The following is a 21,443-nucleotide window of genomic DNA, read 5'->3' as shown; positions in this document are numbered from 1 at the left end:
CACATCCAAACCTAGCACACCTTTCTACTATCTGTCACCCATAAAACAACAAAAACGCTGTGTAACCAAACCATGTTGCTACAGCCCAAAATTAAAGAGCGGCCCGCATGCCAACCATACTGTCAACTGCAGCAATTCCTGTGAAAATCAAAATTCTGTCCCATGAGCACTTTACCAAACCCAACCATCCCGACACAACTTTGAGAAGAACACATAGCAACTACCTAGCAGGGATGCATAATAGGGGAAACAAGTAACCCGAATGAAGAGGAAAAAACAAAAAAACCTACCCGTGAACCAAATTGGGTCAGATCAAGGCTCCCGGGAGGAAAAATTTAAAAATCCCTTCACAACCCCCCAACTGTTGAACGCTAGTCATTGGTAAACAATGTTTCAGGTTGGCGCCAGGTGCACAACTACTACCTGTCTCAACCTTCAAGTCTTGTAATCAGCTCACTTAGAAAACTCTAAAATCTGCATGTACGCTGGAGATGCCCCTTGAAATGCTGCGCCAATAACTACCCCAATTAGAAAGACTTAAGTACCAAAAACTGAATCCTACAAATCTAACCCAAACAAAACCCTGTCCTAATTGTAGCAACTGAAATTTGGAAGCAGTATAAGATCGTGATGTAAAGCCATTGTGACGCACCAGCAGGGCGCCACCACTATAATGCACCAAAAGGTGTACCGGGTAAATAAATATCAAGATGTTGAACAAAGAAAACCATCTTCCTTTTGCAGTATACAAAAAAATTGATTGAGTAGATTGTATATGTTATAAAATAGATGATGCGTGTACACAGGAGACTCCCATATCAGCTACCACCTGAATAATGCATGACAGTCATTCTTACCCCGTAATCTACTAAGACAAAATATTTAAAAACACAATACTTGACGCTGAAGATACTTTATTGACAGCCAACAACTGTCTCCACCTAAAACACCCCAAATGTTTTCAGCCAAAACGGGAACAAACGGAAAAGAGATGCCTGATTCCCGCCAGAACCACCTGACCCATAAACAATAAACACTCTCATAGCTGCTGCATGTCATTGGAAAACCAGGGGACGGCGCAAACGGGGAAACTCCAACTCAACCTATATAACATAGCGACAATAAATTGACTGGGTAGGGTCATGACTACCTACAAACTTACAATAGATGAGATCTCCGCTGGCGCCGCCACCAGGCGGAACCCTGGACCGACCCTGTCCCAATGGTTCTAAACAAAGGTGCAAAGCAAATATACTAAGACATAACCTCTGTAGACGGCTGAGCCCCTAAGCTCGTAAAACACGCCAGCCTAGCTATGACATCTGTAGCGTCATTGTGATGAGAAAACGCAGCGCCAACTGTAAGCTAAAATATAAACTTAGACAACGAAATAAACAAAATTAACCGACCCATGAAAGCAAAATGAAATTTGAAGAAGCGCATTGTTGTTGATGGCATGAACTAAAACCAATATGTCGCACCTTGAATTAACGAGATGAAAAATTCCGTCACCCGACCAGAGAACAAAGGCCACGACAATTGGGAACAACTCAAAACAGCAACAAATAACTAGTCAGACCTACTTACGTAAAAACCGAATCCCAGTAGCCCGCTTACCAGTGCAACTGGAAAACTCCAAAACACGGAACAGGTGCCTGCGCAGAAAAAGGGGGTCCAAACATACTACAGTCCTTCCAGAGCCGTAACTAGAATTTTGGTGGCCTGTGCCAGAAAGAGCATTGGCGCCCCCCTCATTTTTCAAAGGGACATAGCCTCATGGGGAAGGGCCAGGGAAGAGATAGGGGAGGCCAGGAGCTGCTGGGGATGAAATAAGAGGAAGCTACAAGTGAGAATGATAATAAACAGAAGTTTGACAGGCCCAAACAGTGCCCCCTGACCTGTGGTGCCCTGTGCGATGGCACCGACCGCACTAACCTAGCTACGGCCCTGAGTCTTTCCTGCGCCTGTGCAGTGCCGGCATGAAACACTCATGTAAAAGAAAAATTGGTTTCTCGAAATAGGTGTCGTAAACCTCACAGCCCGAAGGCAAACTTTCATTTGCTAATTCACCTGAAACCCACTGACGCCCCATGCATTACACCCCTCCGAGTGCAAAACAACCGACCCCTAATAAACGTAACCTGAAACTCATCAAAACCAAAACTGTGAATGAAAACAAAAAACTAGTCAAATGTATAACCTGCTATGAAGGACCTATGGGGATGGTATAATTAACGTAACTCTACAATGTATAGGGTACCACCAAGTATAAGAATGAATGCTGTACTAACCGAGACTAAACCGCAACCTGTGTGGGAACCACCCTACCAGAGAGCTAGAGATACTGCAAGGGAGGAATAAGGAAAAGCCCCTCCATCCGCCACCGCAACCCCTTCGCCCCAACCTTGAGCGCGAACCTCAGTAATAAATCCTGACATAATGCAAACTACGGGGTGGTCTGTCAAGGAGAGGCTATACAAGCGTACTCCGAAAAAGGAATGAAACCTACAACCACAACGAAATTCAACCGACCAAGTTAGCTGTAACCGCAGAGAAAAAAGCAGCCAAACAAAATGGCGACTGACCTTTAACTAGTTCCCTTGGAGCTAAACACTAAGTCGGGGGCTAAAAAAAAAACCTATTCACGTAGGCAATACTTGGCCAGGGACTAACCGGCGCAGAGCTGTAAGGAGGAGCAAAACGACAGCCCGACCTCCAAGGGCATCGTGTATCAATACAAACGAAAATTCAGGCTATCGCCACCTATAAACCAGGTTTACCAACATTTAGAAGGGGTTATGCGGGGCAGCCCAGTTACCAAGGGTGGCTAGACGCTGCTGCGACACTTATAAACAAAACCTATTTGACCCTCAAAAGGCACCACCACTCTACTGTCGTGGTTCGCCCGCATTGTGCATAAAACTCACCCCCTGCACAATTCTGCACCAGAATATGTCAATCACAAAACCGATGTATTAATAAAATTACCCATGCTCCGTACTAAGCTCGCCAAAATAGTTCCTGGCATAGCTGAGTACACCCTACAACCAAAATCTTAGATTTATAAAAATTATGATACTCCCTATGTAGCGTGATTCTACCCTATGACATCCCATAATGATCGAGAAAATTAAGCAAATATACTTCTGCTGAGACGCAAAGTGCACAGAAAAAGCTGAATTCACACCATGTACAGTATCCTTGAGCCCCAAATGCCATAACCTGCATCATCAGCCTACCTGAAAGTATCGCCTGACCCCTTCCGTAACTGTTGCGCAACCCTCCTGTCAATCTTATGTGGGCACGCTGAGTAATTGGAAAATGAGAGACAAAACTGAAGTCATGCAAAAGTTGTGACATAATCATACTCACTAGGTGCAGGAGGTCCAAGAAACCTCCTCTACCATGTTTTCGGCCGGAGTAACCGCTGGCTCGTCCACCGGGGCCGCCTCGACTCTCACAGGATCATAATAATCAGCTCTACATGCCACCGAATCTTCTCTCAAAATTCCAACTGAAACCACATCACAACACCACCAGATGTCAAGAGAACTGCATCTTTGGCGACTTCACGCGGAGGAGCCACTGGATCGAAACCCGGGGCCATCGCGACGTGCACTGGAACTGAAGCCGCACAAACTCCTGCATCATCTTGAGGAACCATCGCTGAGTCTGGCTGACCAGCACCAGGTGGTTCCAAAATCTCGACCGCCGGGGCCCCCTTGTCACGCACAGGTTCACCAGTCGATCAAGACCGAGTGTCTTCTCCCAACCTCTTCCCAGAAAAATGCAACCTGCAACTACTGGGGACATCTGAGGAAAAGGCTAAGGATGCACTCCTAAAGAACTAGGGCTTAATAAAGGAGGGAGAGGATGGAGGGTGAAGGGGAAAATAGAAAAATTGTTGGATGTGGTAAGGAGGAGAGCAGAACAGAATATAACAGATGAATATAGGAAAGGAACACTAAAACCCTATACACAGGTGGAAAGAAAAAGAATAAAAAAAAAAGGGTGGGATGGGGTGTGTGGGAAGGAGGTACAGGGCCATGCAGAGGGCGGGGGGCAGAGGATAAAGAGATAAAAGCTGCCATAAGGCATATGCCCAATAAACAAAGTGGTTGTGGGGTAAGAAATGTGTCCGGATGCTGTTCATAATGAGCAGTGCTGAAGAGCACCGCTCTACAAAATGGCCACAGTGGTGATAAAATGGCCGCCAGGCCCGCCATAAGGGTGGGGCGCCGGGACCACCGGAGCTGGTTAGAGGCCAAGCCGCACTCTCCGGGGCTGCGCAATGGCGCAAGCAACCGTAGGAGGCAGAGGGGTAACCCGCAGAGTGCACAGAAGGAGCCGCGGCAGCTAACGAGGCTGTGGAGTCTGAAGTACGCACAGCCCCGGGGAAACCAGGGGAGGGAGGTTGTAGAGTGTGCAGTGGGAGCCCTGACAGTGGTTACTCCCGCTGCTGCGGTGGGGAAACAATTAAGCTGACAGGACTGCAGGGTCGGAAGACCGCGCAGCCCCCCGAGAAAGCCTGAGACAGGTAAGGGATGAGGGGGGGGTGGCACATGAGTGTGCCGACAGTAGCCCGACAGCGGGAAATCCTGCTGCCGCATAGGGGGAAGTGAGCTGCTGGGGCCACAGAGTAGAAAGGCTGCGCAGCCAAGGGGAAGCCGGAGCAGGTGAAGCATGAGGGGAGATAGTCCCTGCAGGAGCTATAATAGAGTGTAGCACACTACAAACGGCGGGTAGGGGGGATGGAGGGCGGGTGGTGAGCACGGGGTGTAGTGGGGTGAAGTGTGCACCAGAGGTAAAAGTATTACAAAAGGGGAGAAAGGAATGGTATATAAAAACTAGGAATACAAAGTTGAAAGAAATATGAAAGACAAAGCACTCAGGGCCTGATTCAGAGCCGGACGCTATTTGCGCTCGCTCGTTCAGAAAAAGGGGCCGGCTATTTAAATTGAGCGCTCGCTCTTTGCGGTCTGTTGACGCCTCTATGTCTGAGCGAGCGAACGAAACATGCGCTCGCTGTTTTGTAAAGACGCCCCCTGGCCGCCCGCATCCTACGTCATCTCCGCTATTTATTTGATTAATCGAGTACATCAAAAGGCGTCTGAACTGCTTGCAGTGCTTGTGGTAGGATTTTCCTACCGCAATCATGCGAACAGTTCAGGCTAAGAAACAACCAAGTGACGTGGTCGATGACGCTGCTTTGTTAATTATGCACACCCTTAAAACGCCCGTTTTGACCGTTTGGCACGCCTGCGTTCGGATCAGCACTCCCCGTTTTCAAGCACCTTCCCCTGTTACCACCCACAAACGCCTCATCCTGTCACACAAATTAGCAGGCACTCGCTATTTTGCGTACGCTCGATTTCTGACCGCAATGACTGGTTGGCGCATGCGCATTACGACCCATACGCATGCGCAGATGTGCGAACATCGCTCGGAGCGAACGAGTGGCCGCTTACGAGCGGCTCTGAATCAGGCCCTCAGTCTGATCCTTATTTCAAAGATCCATCACCAAAGAGGCTGTCTTCTTACAAATGAGCCAATATATACTGATCATCTGACCACTCCCTCAAGCAATGTCATTGGCTCTACCAAACATCTGACCAACCAGCACTATAAACTGCCCAGCAACAAGGCTGTCATAAACAGCCAAACAGCAAAACACCAGTAATCTTACATATCCTCACGCTTAATCAGCCTTCACATACTATTCTCCTCCTTTACCTTCTTTCCTCTCCACCTCTCTCCTTCTCAAAGTGCCTGGTATTGTGCCTTTACAATTTACAGTATCTTGCTTATTACTTGGCATCTCTGCTCTGTATTATGCATTTAAAACTGTGTTAATGCAGCTTATCAAATCATCATGAATTATATTAACACAATGTACCAAATGCATAATGCTGATTGCGACTCAATGAAGTTACAAATGCTTTGAGATGTGTCCTGAAATTGTTAGCTTTTCTTACAAAAATCAATAAAAACATAATTAAGGGAAAAAAATTTAAACTGCAGCAGTGAAGGGTTTTTCAGAGCAAAATCATTAAAAAAGTAAAAAACTAACAGTAGCTTTGGCTGCCTGTCTTGTGCACTCTATAATCCTGTATTCACTTGCTATATGATGACTGGAATATCTTCAAGTGCCCCCACTCCCACATAGACAATATTGGTGGCTCATGAATGTATAACTTAAGGGGTTGGGATGCCAGTGCACAGAATGCCTGTCAGGATCCCGGCACCAGCATCCCGACTGTAAGTATCGGGGTTAGGGCGAGGGTTAGGGTTAGGCACTATGGGGAAGGTTAGGGTTAGGCTGTGGGGGAAGGCTTAGGGTTAGGCTGCAGGGGGAAGGTTAGGTTTAGGCTGCAGGGGGAGGTTTAGGTTTAGGCTGCATGGAAGGTTGGTTAAGTTTAAGGGTTGGGGTAGGGTTAGGGAACTTATCAACAGGTGTAGGTATCCTAACCCTGTCGGGATACCGGCGTTTTAGATTCTGACCACCGGGAATTTTGAGTGCCGGGACCTCGTACCCAACCCAACTTAAGAGATGACGTAAATAGCACTCTGATGAGAACTTTTGGTTATAAGCAGCTATATAAAATAATGATCACTGGGACTAAAACAAACTTAATGTTGGGCTCGATACTATACTAGTCATAAAGGCTGTGTAATATGTCACTGGAGTTAATATGCTGGTCACTGGGTCTGTTTAATATGTTACAAAGAGGGAGATGTACTAAGCTCTGGAAAGTGATACATTGGAAAGTGATAAACGACCAGCCACTCAGCTCCTAACTATCATGTCACAGGCTGTGTTTGAAAAATTACAGTTAGAAGCTGATTGGTTTGTAGTTTATCATCTCCAATTTATCACTTTCCAGAGCTTAGTACATCTGCCCCTGAGTGTTTTTGTGCAAAAGGTTTGCTCAGATGTTTCCTCTTTGGCCTAGAGCCCCAACCATACTTCCCAACATGCATTCAGGCAAAACTGGGATAAATTAAGGCCAAACTCTGATCAATGCAAACCATGCCACTGGTCAGTTCAAATAATAATTATCTAAAATATGCCCTAATTCATCAAACCATGCCCAATTTCTGGTGAAGCTACACCCACTTTACTATAAGTCCTACCCTCTACGGGATCCGTGAATGTAGTGAGATTCGCTACAATCATGAGATATGCTTCAGCTAAGCTACTAGTCATATCTATATCATGGCCAATGTTGAGACTCAGATTTGGGTCACAGTCAACATAACAAATTTCTAGATGAAAGTTAATAGTATTCCCACCAGCCAATGGTACTGTAGTTACCGACCTGACATCTCCATTTCTGTTGACAACACTATAATAAACCCTACCTTTCAATCTTGCTGCCTAGGTGTCATCTTAGACTCAGAACTGTGCACATTCAATCTGAATCTGTATCCAAATCATGTTACATACATCTACAAAAACATATCCAGAATACGATCATATCTTACACAAGACACTGTAAAATCTGTAATTTTGAACTCATTATTAACTGCATTCATTACAATAGTTTCTTTGCTGATCTTCCCCTAAACAGACTTTCACCCCTATGTGAATATCGACCTTTCACCATTATAATTCTCTATTGATGCAGTTTGACACAGCAATGGATCACATCTGCATGATCTCTGGCAGTCTCTCACTGAAACAGTATAAATCCTACAGGGACCAATGTATTGTTGCACCGGGGCCAGCAGTGGGTGCTTAGGAAGAGGCAGAAGAGGGAAATGCGCACACTCATCTGAGGAGGACGAGCGTGTAAGAGACATGCTGTGGCGTCCATTCCTGCTGCTACTGCTACCAGTTCTCCAGTCCAGAATGTCCAGTGAGCTTGAAAGTTTAGATGAGCAAGGAGGAGGTGTGGAGGATGATTGGTGAGTGAGGATGGGGCTTGGTGGGTGGAGAGACCTAAGAAACATGCCACTAGTCCCATTACTACTACTACTCCCTGCTGTTGCCTTATGTCTACTATAATCGATATACCATTGTTACAGCATGACTTGTCCACATTGTTCCCATTTCATTTATTCATTTGTTATCATTTGTATTATGGTACCTGTCCTGTAATTTATATTTCTGGACCTGCTACTGCTCACACTGAGTGGAATTGGTATGAATTACCGGTGGACCCCTGGCCGGTGGTTCAAACCCCGACTTCGGCTGGCCGACAGAGGAGGAAATCCCGATCGTCCCTAGGTAAGTATAAACTAACCTATTTTCCCCCTAACCCTAACCCTCCTTTAGGGTGCCTAACCCTAACCTCCTCTCCTGTGCCTAACCCTAATCCCCCCTCTAAGTGCCTACACCTAACCCCCCTTCCCGTCCGCCTAAACCTATGTCCCCCAGGGGGGTACCTAACCCTAACCTCCCCTCGGGGGTGCCTAACCCTAACCCTCTCTCCCACTAGCCTAACCCTAACCTCCTGGGGAAGTGCCTAACCCTAAATCTCTCCCGGGAGCCCTAAACCTAACCCTACCCCCCGTGCGGCTGTCCGCTGCGGCGCCCGTCATCCGCTCAATCGGGATGCCGGGCGCCAGTCTCCCAGAGTCTGTAAAATGACAGGCGTCTAGATTTCATTGTCATTTGGCCCTCGTCGGGATTAAATTGTCTGGAAGCTGGCGGTCGGCATTCCGGTCGCCGGCTTCCTAAACGTATACCCACTGAGCACATTCATGTTCCCTCTGCCATTCACATGTGCACAATCATTGCACAGTCAAAAGCACATCTAAAAATATTGCCATGAACCAGTGCCTGCTATCACATATGACCTATTCTCATCAATTTACAGTACTTAATGTTTCTCAAAATTCTTCTTTTAATTTGTGTTATAAGTTAACTCAGTGAGGGGTCATAAGTTGAGTCTTTACAGTATTTCATGATACAAATATTGCATTTCCCTTTCGCTTTCTTGAATTCAATGGCTTACATTTTGCATATGTGGTACTCTGAATAAATGAATAGATGTTATTGAAGATGTTTGCTACAGGTCTGATGTTACAGTACCTGGTTGCTGCAGAAGATGAGGATTCGGTTTCTTTGCACCTATATAGACTACTTCTCTACACCACAGAGAGGCAAGGAATCCCATCCCAAATACAGTAAAGGTACAGGGGTACAAGTGCAACAAGTTTACTTTACTTGAAGGAAAACGATAATAGCAAAACATGTATTTCAATAGGCTCCTGCCTCATGCACTTAGTATAACACTCATCAAAGGTAACAAAATCAAATGCACCACTCTAGGCTTAATACGACGAGATGCTAACTCAATACAATGGTACATTAGTAACACTAACAATAGATTGCAATAATATCGATAATCTTGAGAAGGTAATAATATTGATACGTATATATGGAACCCAATGATATGGATGAACAGTATTAGATTTTATAGAACTCAATATTCATGACTAGGATCCAGCTATCCTCAATAATCTCACAGCAGCTTACTCCTTATCCTAGAGACATGTGAGGCCTAGTGGGAAATACCTCTCAACAACCCCCCCCCCTCCCTCCACACTCTGGCCTGGCAGGACAGTGCCCAAAAGCTGGACTGTCCCACCAAAACCATGATGGTTGGGAGGTATGCAGTAGATACAGTAAGTATAAACTGCTATCAATCTTATATCAACTTGTAACTTTAGGTGGTTACTGGTAACTTATTTTCAAAGAAAAGAAGCACTGGCTACTGTTATATGGTGATTGGTGCAGCAAAACATTGCGGCAGCATCTAGCTGAGAATATCTTTAGTTTTCATCAAAAGGAGAACGCTATCAGAGTTTCTACAGATTTCTATATTTTGCATCCAGTGAATTAAGGGCCTGATTCAGGTTGGTTCGCAAGGCTACGTTTGCCGGCCGATGGTTGCATTCTGCGCATGCGTATACATTGCAGTGCACGAACTGACCGCTGCGATTGGGAATCGAACGCAGTAAGAATGCAGTCCCATTACACAGTGATTGACAGGAAGTGACCGTTTAGGGGCGGCGAGGGGGGGGGGTGGTCGGGTGAACGCAGGCGTGCCTCTGCGTTTGAACGCCGTTGCAGGGGCATGCATAATTAAGCCCCTGCGATTGTATACGTAGCCAGAGATCTAGTTGGTGACAGGAAGTTTAGCAGTTTGTGCGGCAGGTCATGGTCATCCACAACTGTGCATATGGGTTCGATGTTACCGATGTTTTCGCTGACTTGTGGATCCATGTCATGGGAAGTGAGCGGTTTTATACAGTGGTGGGCGTCTTGCTATAGTGCTGCGGTTGCCGTGCAATTGCATTAATTAGCATATTTTCGCAGCGAGCAGGTGTGCCTGCGAATGCAGCCTCGCGAACCAACCTGAATAAGGCCCTAAGTTGTGACGATTCAGCTAAATAAAATTTCAGAATTCAGACCAAAATTATATTTTAAAATGTGTTTTTTCAACAGCCTTCCATATTAATAAACAATAATTAACTAGCAAAATTTTTTACTCTGAAAATATAATATGTAAATATACTGTTACCCTCAGCCTGGTTTGTTATAATTTACATTCTCCCTATGGTTATGTGGGGCTGGATTTGAAAGTGCAAAGATGGATACACTGCTTCCTATGGGAGAGCCCAATGAACATAAGCAGGCTCCAAAAAATGAATTATTTTTATAGATTTGCAGCAGCAAGCTACCAGCAGCTTTATACGCACTAAGCAGTACCTCCATGAATTATTACAAGACATTAAAGCAATTAGATACCATAGCGTAACACAAGTATTCTACTCAATCTAAAATAAAACATCTTATACAAGAGTAAATAAACTTCTCCTCTCAGCTAAGTTGGTATTATCTAAGTAGACAACCGCTGACTCACCCGCTGTTGTGACGCCACGAGACTCAGCTGAGTCTTGTAGTGCCAAAAACAGCTTGCAAGGCACCGATTCTATAAATCTGATTCACGATATTCCACCTAACTAATAGTTTGTAATATGACTTCAGCACATATAATTTTTAATTTTAATATTTTTTCCCTTTAAACAGGATTTGTTTTAAGCAGAAAAATATTATGTTACTTAAAAAGAAATGTTCTGGCATGAATAATAATAGCTAGATCTTATGAAGAGCTCTGTCACTTTAAAGCAGCTGTATTATATATGTTAATGCATCTATTATCCCACTCACAAACACGCGATTGCGTGCACACATTTCCTTATCTCGCTGCAAGCACCTGCCACTGAGAGAGGTTTAAACTTGCAAATCCACAGCTCAAACAGACCAAAATTCTTACTTCAATCAAGATGCATAGGAAAGGCAATGTATGGTCTAAATTTGGTCTTCGGATTAAACATTTCCTATCTGTAAAGAGCAAGCACGGGGCCGTGTGTGGATTGCAGCTTATTATGGGACAGCGAACAGCAGTTATTCTGATGCAGCATAATTTTTTTGCACAAATGTAAAGGATTTAATACTTAAACATTTATCTGAAAAAACCTTGTTACTTGTAAAATACATGTAAAAAAACATTATCACTAGGGGGAAACTAAAATATACACATTGCACATGTGCTTTGCTGACCACACAGCGCAAATTTAGCACCCTGACATTGCAGACATTAATGACAGAATTAAACTTACACATTTTATATTTCCTCTACAACATAATATAAAATAATATATAAAACACAAAACTTTTGTCTATATAATGCAGACAATTTCCAAGCTAATAGAAAATGCCCAGCTAAACGGTCATTATTGTGTGACATTGTGCTCTTGGGGGCCTATTTAATAAGCAAATTGTGGTCAGTACACCTAAAAAATGCTGTTTAATGTATTTAGAGTATTGGAGCTATTTATTGGAAAAATCTGGTGTGCTCCCTCTTTACAATTGCAGAAGTAGGCACCCATGGGCGTATTAACAGAGGAAGGGGCCCGTGTGCAGTCCGTCCTGGACCCCTGCTCTCTAGCTAGCAGCACAGTATTAATGAGCACTAGTAGATTCTGGCCTGTGCCATAGTCTACTGTACATGTACAGGTCTCTGGGAAAATGGTATGACGGCCATTTACCCGGCAATTTTTTCCTACTGCACATGTGCAAAATGGAGTAAAAATTGCCACTGCACCATTTTCCCAGTGATTTACACAGCACTAATGACGCAAGACTCTGGAGAGGTGAGCATGAAGAAATGGGTGCAGGGTGTGGTCCGCATGCACCGCACACCTTGCACCTATTATAGATACGTCACTGCAGCCACCTGAACTTTCTATGGAGATTACAAGAAAGCTCCATGTACCAAGCTCCGAAAGCCACTTTATCTAACACAATTGTAGGCTACAGGTTACATTTATGCATTTTTTTTTTGGAGAGGGGTTCTGAAGAAGTGAGGTAACGTGAGTCACATTAACCAGAATGACTCACAATGTTACTAGAGTAGGGGCAGGAGAGGGAAAATATTCCACTCATGTGAGTCACAAAGGTCCCAATACTCTGATTGCATGAGTGGCAGCAAGTTAGTCATGTCACAGCACTTCCATAATAATGATCACGTATTGCAGAACACAGCCAGATAAGGAGAAGATGCAGGTTAGTGATGTCCATCGATGGTCAATTGTTTCTTCATCATCGTTAGAAAACCATCATTGTTTGAGCCATTGATGGCTGTGTATTGCACGTGCACAGCCCCAAGACATTAGGCTGCTGCCACCAATGATCTTCAACATTGGGGAACCACCATCGATGGTATGTATGGGTGGTTCATAATAGATGACAAAAAAACATTTGTCATCGACCATAGACCATCAATGGTTGCAAAACTATTAATGGTTGATGGCCATCCCTAATGCAGGTTGTGGAGCAGGAAAGATGATGTTGTATACTCACAGCTCGTTAATTTGTTGTAGATAGAGAGAGTCTAGAAACCAAAATATTAAAACAGGAAGAACACTGGGTGGGGGCACTACTTAGTTGAATAATGATGTCCAATTGGACAGATATATAAAAATGTACTTTTAATCAATAAGTTTAAAATGTGTAGAGGCTGTAATTGGTGAACAAGCTTTCTGCTTCACGGGTGAAACGCGCGTCCACAGCACACAGCACAGAAGCTCCCGCCAGCACCGATGGTGGACTTCCTTCACAGTCTGGAGAGTCATGCTGGATCACTCATGACATAGACAGGTATCCTTTTTCCAATATCTCTCTGCTGGGTAGCCACCTTTCCTACTCATCCGGTTATACTGTATGTATTTTTGTTCTGCTTTATTGTTACATCAGAGCACCTGCCGGTGTCAAGGACAGAGATTTGTGTCTCCCTATTTCCTCACACCTAATTAATACCTAGCCGGTTCATATCTATCATCTATAAGTTGGTCTTAATCTACATATTTTTTTTTATCATTCATAATTTTTATTGTCCTGTGCAAGGTAAAACAGTTTTTCTCTTTGCAAGAAAGATGACGTTACCTGAAACAAGGTTCTGAACTTATCTCATGGCAGGAAAAGCCCTGAACAGGCACATTTTTATTAAAAACCAATGTAAAAAGATCAGCAATAGAAAAAATAAAATTAAAAAATTGTACAAAGTTAAAAAAAAACATTTTTTTGGAGTTTAGCTAATGAAAAAAAATCCATGTCTATGACTTTTTCCACCTATTTGTAAAAAGAAAACAGCTTCCCGTAAGAGGCAGCTGAGAGCTGGCAAGCCACAGGTCATTTCCCGTCAGGATGATCAGTGACCTGATTCAAGGGTAGAACAGATTTTATATTTATCACCCAGGAGGTGGCACATCAGCTGGAGTTATCTCCCTTGCTGTTTCAGGTATTGGCCGCCCTAGGATTGCTGAGCCATTCAATGAGATGGTTGTTAAAAAAAAAAGTTGTTTTCAGAATCATTTAATCATTTTCATCGTCTGTGCTTCTATATTTCCATAGAAGTATGATGATGTCAATGAATGGCAATGAAATTATACTGTAAACGAACAGCACATTTAAAGTCTGCTGATATTAATTTGGTTTCTGAAATATCTATTCTATATAGATAATTTGTGAACAAATTTTTATATATGGTTTCCTCAGCAGCTTCACACCCATAAATCTCATTTTACATATAATAATTTATTTATATTTTTCAGTTTGGCTTTAGTGCCGATCTCTATGTTTCTGCATAATACAGTAGGAGCTACATGGTTCAGTATATATTTTATTTCATCTCCTTTTTAAAAAATATTCTGTAAAGTGCCTGCACACTTGTCAGTTTCTGCCACCTATTGTACCCTCCACTGCAGTACAGTACAGCTGAGTTGGAAACGTTATGCACAGATGAGCCATTACTATGCAGAATGGGCGTTCCAGCATATCTACTTAGCACAAAAATAGTCACATTTGCACATAGCAATCTTAATTATCCCCACAGTGTTGTTATATTGATTTCAACATGTATATTATCCCACTTCTTTCTCATACATTGATAGTATAGATGTCTTTTTGAGAACTCATAAAAAAAGCTATTGAGCAAAGCGCATAATCCAACATACAGTTAAAAAATGGCCCCAGCCACACATAAAAAATACAGTGCTCCCTCCCAACTAGCAGAACGCTAGTTCCATTGCCATGGACACTGCCTGTCTCGAGAACACTGATTGGATATCTACCATCCAGTCAGTGTTCTCAAACTGAGGTATCAAGATTACAATTCTTCTGTCTGTGTCATGAGAACTTAATGATTACTAACTTGCTGGGTGCTATTGCCAGGTGCTGCCCTACTCACCCTTGCTTCTTACATCGTGAGGAGTATATGGGTGGTCCTAAAGTAATAGTAGGCTGAACAAGAATCAAATAAATGAAGGTTCAGATTTGTATACTGGCATACAATGAATGCTCTGGGCACATACTCTACATGTTATAAATTGTTTTGTAATTATGTAATTTTGTAACTAATAAATTAAAAAAATATTTTTGCACAGGGCAAATTTTTTTGCAAATGTGCCCAGTGCCACAGCAGGGTGACTGTGCCCCTGGTCCAGCTTCCCGCACTCCCGGCACACATGACTTCATGACAACACACAGCTGTGGGGAGAGAGAAAGTGGCTGCGCAAAGTCACGTTCTGCGTCCTTCTTGCAGCAGGGTGGAGAAGCACCCAGCGGGACAGAACATGCTGGCATGGTGCTGTTGTGGCCTGGGCGACGAGAGCAGTCACGCACCCCTTGTTATGGTGCTGTATGTGACTATTTGATCACTGTACACATAGCGGCTCATGCGCTGAGTAGATTCTGGCACTCTGTTAGAATCTACTGCACATATGGATATCTCCCTTAAAATGGCACCTCTGCCATCTTCCAAGTGATTTCTCTACTGCACATGTGCAGATCTTCTGGAAAATGGCGCCAGTGCCATTTTCACAATGATTTCTGCGGTGCTTGGCAAAGAGATAAGTATAGCCTATGGGTGCAGAGTGTGGGTCTGCCTGGACACAGGGGCCCATGTGGACCGCACTTTCTGCACTCATTATAGATACGTTCATGCATAGGGGCAATTGTACTGTAGAGTGAGTACTATGCCAATTTGTATAACATATTTTGCACTGTGTATGCCAAGAATGTGAAAGCACACAAATACATGATTGCAGAGTGTAATGCATTATGTGTGTACTAATAGTTCTCATGTAGGCAACATTCTCAAAGGCATTCTCATGTAGGCATTGTTCACATGTGGGTAACATTTTTAGGAGTGCTCTCATGAAGGCAACATTCTTAGGGGGCTTCTCATATAGGCAATGTTCTCAGGGTTGTTTTCATGAAGGTAATGTTCTCGGGTGTTCTCAGGTAGGCAACATTCTCAGGGATGTTTTTATGTAGGCATTGTAATCAGGGGCATTTTCATGTAGGCAATGTTGGGTGTACTGATGTAGGCAATGTTCTCAGGGGCGTTCTCATGTAGGCAACAATTTCAGGGCATTCTTATGTATGCAAAGTTTTCAGGGGCCTACTCATGTAGGCATTGTTTTCAGGGGCCTACTCATGTAGGCAATGTTCATATGGGTCTTCTCATGTAGGCAATTTTCTCAGGGCATTCTCACGTGGACAACTTTCTCAGGGGTGTTCTCATGGATGTTCTCATGTAGGCAACATTCTTAGGGCATTCTCATATAGGCAACTTTCTCAGGGACGTTCTCATGTAGGCAATGTTCCCAGGGATGTTCTCATGTAAGCAACATTTTCAGGGCATTTTCATGTAGGCAACATTCTTAGGGCATTCTCATGTAAGCAACATTCTTAAGTGCATTCTCATGTAGGCAACATTCTCAGGGGCATTCTCATGTAGGCAACTTTCTCAGGGCATTCTGAGGGATGTTCTCATGTAGGCAACATTTTTAGGGAATTCTCATGTAGGCAACATTCTCAGAGCCATTCTCATATAGGCAATGTTCTCAGGGGCATACTTATGTACGCAACTTTCAAAGGGGGTTATCATGTAGGCAACATTCTCATGGCACTCTCATGTAGACAACCTTCTCAGGGGTTTTCTCATGTATGCAACATTTTCAGGGCATTCTCATGTAGGCAACATTCTCATGTAGGTAACATTCTCAGGGGTGTTCTCATGTAGGCAATGTTCTCGGGATGTACTCTAGGCAACATTCTCAGGGCATTCTCATGTAGGCAACATTCTTAGGGCATTCTCATGTACGAAACATTCTCAGGGATGTTCTCATGTAGGCAATGTTCACAAGGCATTCTCATGTAGGCAACATTCTCAGGGGCATTATCATTTAGGCAATTGTGCACATATGCGCCTGTTAGATGGCGTATATTTTACACCCACTATAGGACAAGTGCAAATACACACTAATGATAATGATATGTGGTGGTAACAAAGGGGTATACACTGCTGATGAGGAGACTTACATATCTCGATATGTGTATGATGCTATTTTTGTGGCCACTTATTTAATAGTAATTTACCCCTATTTACTACAAACTGTGAACCAGCCCCACATGCAACATACCTGTAAAATTTTCCTTTTTACACTATGGACCTCATTCAAAGCCGCTCGCTGCTGGCGGACGCTCGCTTTGAATGTGGGCGTATTTTTTTTTTCTCCGGCCGCTCGCAAAGCTGTGGGAGACCACCCACAGCTTGTACGAGCGGCCAGGAGTCCATCGCGATAATTGCGACCATCGGACTTGCGACCAGACCCTGGGGTTGGGTCTAGCTGCCGCAAGCCCGAGTGGACTTCCTGCTCTAATAGAGCAGGAAGTCCACTACTGACATCACTGGTGATGTCAGTAACCCCCTCCTACAAACGCCAGGCGTTCCTAAGGGAACGCCTGCGTTTGTCCGGCCACCCCCCCTACCCACCCACAAAACAGGGCGAGCTGTCAATCAACAGTTGCACAGCGGGGCTCTCGCACGCGCATGCCGGATGCGGCACTTGCGCAGTGGGCAACCATCGAGCCGCATGCGAGCGGCTCTGAATCGGGCCCTATATCTCTACATTAATTATGGTTGATAATAAAATGTATTACAATTAGAAAATTGGTGGGATTCGCAGTTAAGGACCGAATTCAATTAGCCACGAAAAGAGCCATTTGGAGATAAGTTTTCTCCAATTTGGACATTTCGCTCTGACAAAGCGCTCGCTCTGAATCAGGGCCGGCCTTCTGTGTTTTTAGAGCGGCCTCCTGACCACCCACAGCTATAGTGAGCGGCCAGGAAGATGGTCGCGATGGTCAAGACCATCGCGACCATTGGGCTTGCAATTATTATTTATTATTACCAGTTATTTATATAGCGCACACATATTCCGCAGCGCTTTACAGAGAGAATATTTGCCCATTCACATCAGTCCCTGCCCCAGTGGAGCTTACAATCTATATTCCCTATCACATACACACACATACATACTAGGGTTAATTTGTGTTGGGAGCCAATTAACCTATCAGTATATTATTGGAGTGTGGGAGGAAACCGGAGTACCCGGAGGAAACCCATGCAAGCACAGGGAGAATATACAAACTCCACACAGTTAGGGCCATGGTGGGAATTGAACCCATGACCTCTTTGCTGTGAGACAGTAACGCTAACCATTACACCGTCTGTGCTTCCCTTACTCCGTCTGTGCTGCCCAATGAGACCTTTATGGTCGGGTCTCATTGCCGCAAGCTCTAGAGTGCTTTTGGCTCTAACAGAACCGAAAGCACTCCCACTGACATCACTTGTGATGTCAGTGGGGCCGGCCCCAGACAGTAGGCGTTCCCATGGGAACGCCTCCGTCTGGGCAGCCACGCCCCCGGCCCGCCCACAAAAGGGGCGTGCTGTCACTCGACATCGACAGCACGCCCCCTTTGGTACGAGACCCGGAGCGACGGTTTGCCCGTCGCTATCCAGGTCTCGCACATGCGCACGACGGAGCCGGCTCCATCGTGCGCATGCGCACTGGGCCACCATTGCGAGTGGGTCTGAATCAGGCCCTCAATCCACTGAAGTTTGCGCCTACGTGAAAACTATAGACAATAACAAGCGAAAAAGTTTCTCCAGCAAAATGCAGGAGAATAAAAGTGCAAAATCCATATTTTGGGGTACAAATGTGGGGACTTGGTTCAGAACCCTCTGCCTCACCCCCTCCTAATGACTAATAGAGCAAGAAAAAAAAATAACTTCATTCACCCCAAAAAAGACGTCATTTTTGGGGTAAAAAATAAAAAAAAGTGTTGGAAACTGGAAAAAAGTGGGGGGCCTGGTACTTTAGGGGGCTATATGGTTAGAACAGGTGTTTTTGGAATTGCACGAGGCTGCAGCAGGTGTAATTTTGAGATTTTTAAATCTTCATATTAGAGACATCAAAATATGCTAGTACCCATTTACATGTACCCCAAATTTAACCTCAGTAGTTATTTTTCAGAAAAAACATTGTTTTCTATAATATTTCCACACATATGCAAATATGTATATAACAGCCCTTTGCAACAGAAAAAGGCACTGATTCAGAGCCCTCGCAAAAAGCGAGCGCTTGCTCTGAATCAGGGCAGGCGCTTCTTTTTTAAGTTGCGGCCTCCTGGCTGCTCGCATAGCTGTGGGTGACCACCCACAGCTTATGCGAGCGGCCAGGTGATGGTCGCGATGGTCAAGACCATCGCGACCATCGGGCTTGCGACGAGACCCTTATGGTAGGGTCTCTTGGCCACAAGCCCAAGTGGATTTCCTGCTCTAATGGAGCAGGAAGTCCACCTACTGACATCACGAGTGATGTCAGTAGGGCCGCCCACAAACGGCAGGTGTTCCTGCAGGACGAGGCCTTCCAAACGGGGCGAGCTGTCGTACAACATCAACAGCCGCTCCTTTTGGATGCGAGCGCCGGAGCGAGTGCTTTTTGCACTCGCTCCGGGGCTCGTGCGTGCGCACTGGCCCACCATCGACCTGCTTGCGAGCGGATCTGAATCAGGCCCTAAGTTCACTAAATACTTTTATTAGGACTACTACTACTACTATTCTATATTGATTTCCAGGGTCACTGAAGCTTTTTATGGGGTACAGACTGATTTCCCCAAAAATAGAGGACCTTTTCGCTAGTTACGCTTTGTAAAACATTCGCCTATCCGCGTTTTCGCGTGTTTTGGAATTGAATAGGCTGAAAAGCGGGGACGTGCATGCAGAAAACATTGTGGCAAAACACTTTTTGCAACTAATTGAATTCGGCCCTAAATTGGGTTGGTGAGATTGTACGTTCCTGTTTGGACTTCAAAGTTCCTTTGTCTAGCTTTTTGTTCTAACTGTGGGCCTGATTCACTATGAATCGCAATTCTGCTTATACGTACACAACACAGTTGCTAATATCAGCGGTGCTACTTAAATGTGTGCATTCACATTGCGATCACAGTCTGACATAAGGACGCCCACTTCCCCTTACCCACATCCGTATACTAGGGCAACATAGTGAAACAATCAGTAACATTGAGTAACATCGGACCCATATGCACACTTGCACAAGCACTGACCTTACTCAGAAATTGCTAACAGCCACGCACGCTATCAGTGCTATGACTACTTATGGCCAAGCAGTGGATAATTTATGCACACCCCTGCAACAGCATTGAAGCACATTGGCATGCTTGCGTTTGCCCGACCACCCCACATCACCATCCACAAACGGCACTTCCTGTCAATCACTCTGCTCTGAGTCTGTGTAGCCTCTGTAATTGCAGTTCAGATCGCAATTGCTAGTTTGCGCACTGCGATGCACATGTATGCGCAGAACGCAACAATTTACCAATTGCGTGCGTATTAGCAACTGCGTTCCTTGCTGAATCAGGCCCTGTATTACTATGTTCAATTTAATGCTGTCTCTCAAATCTGTAATACTAAGAGTTACCATTTTGAAGAGAAACCTGGAAACTCCCATTGCCTGCCAAGCACAATTATAATTCTAGATAAGTTCAGCAGTGCATATTATCTTCTACCCACCCACACAAGCTGGCCTACTAAAGCTAGTAATCATTTACTGTGCCAACATTCTGACATTCAGTGTAATGATGCACTCATCGTACAGCTTCTATACATATTGTAAAAAATAAATGTAATGGAGGCAAAAGACCGCAAAATGTATTTATGACAATTGTGTTTTATAAGTCTCTATTGTTACATTTTTTTGCCTAAGCAACAATTACTGCTATTCTTTACACAGCACATTTGGCTCAATCTAATTAGGTGTCCTGTGAGCCGTTCTCGGTGAACTCGCACTGGAAATTCCATTTGAAATTTTCTTCCTAACTTGTACTGATTTTTAATAGGAAATTCATGTTTTTGTTTGCGCATCCCCCTGAACAGGTGAAAATCTTTATTTTTAAGTAAAAATGTCAGGACACGGGGCCGAATTCACGAATGGAGCGATTAATTTGCCTCGGCGCATGCATCTGAATCGTGGTACATTATTGTAGTCGCACGCTGTAAGTCTTTATTCACAGTGTGATTGACAGGCAGGGAGAGCGCTTGGGGAAGGCAACAGGGACTGTTGGCTAACAAGGCAAGAGTGTCTCGTCCATTTCAGGGGCATATCATATCATACTTGCCTACCCTCCCGATTTGGCCGGGAGCCTCCCGAAAATTGGGTGAATTACAGACACCTACAATGCCAACAGGTGTCTTTAATTAAATGTACTGCCAGTGTTTCAGCTGTCGGCATTGTAAGTGCATGTAATTCAGTGTTCGGTATTATGACCATGTGAAGGTACTGCCAGTGTTTCAGTTGTCGGCATTGCAAGTGTCGGTAATTCAGTGATCATCATGATACCGATCACTGAATTACCTACACTCACAATACTGAAGGCTATAACACTGGCAATACCCTTACATGATCATAATGCCAAACACTGAATTACCGACACCTACAATGCTGACAGGTGTCTTTAATTAGATCTGACAGAGCAGGCGGGCAGCCGGGAATTAACATAC

This window comes from Taudactylus pleione, unplaced genomic scaffold, assembly GCF_031769625.1.
Source record: "Taudactylus pleione unplaced genomic scaffold, aTauple2 ptg000176l, whole genome shotgun sequence".
NCBI classification, from domain to species: domain Eukaryota; kingdom Metazoa; phylum Chordata; class Amphibia; order Anura; family Myobatrachidae; genus Taudactylus; species Taudactylus pleione.
The sequence above is the reverse complement of the archived record's forward strand: the minus strand, read 5'-3'. Positions refer to the sequence as shown.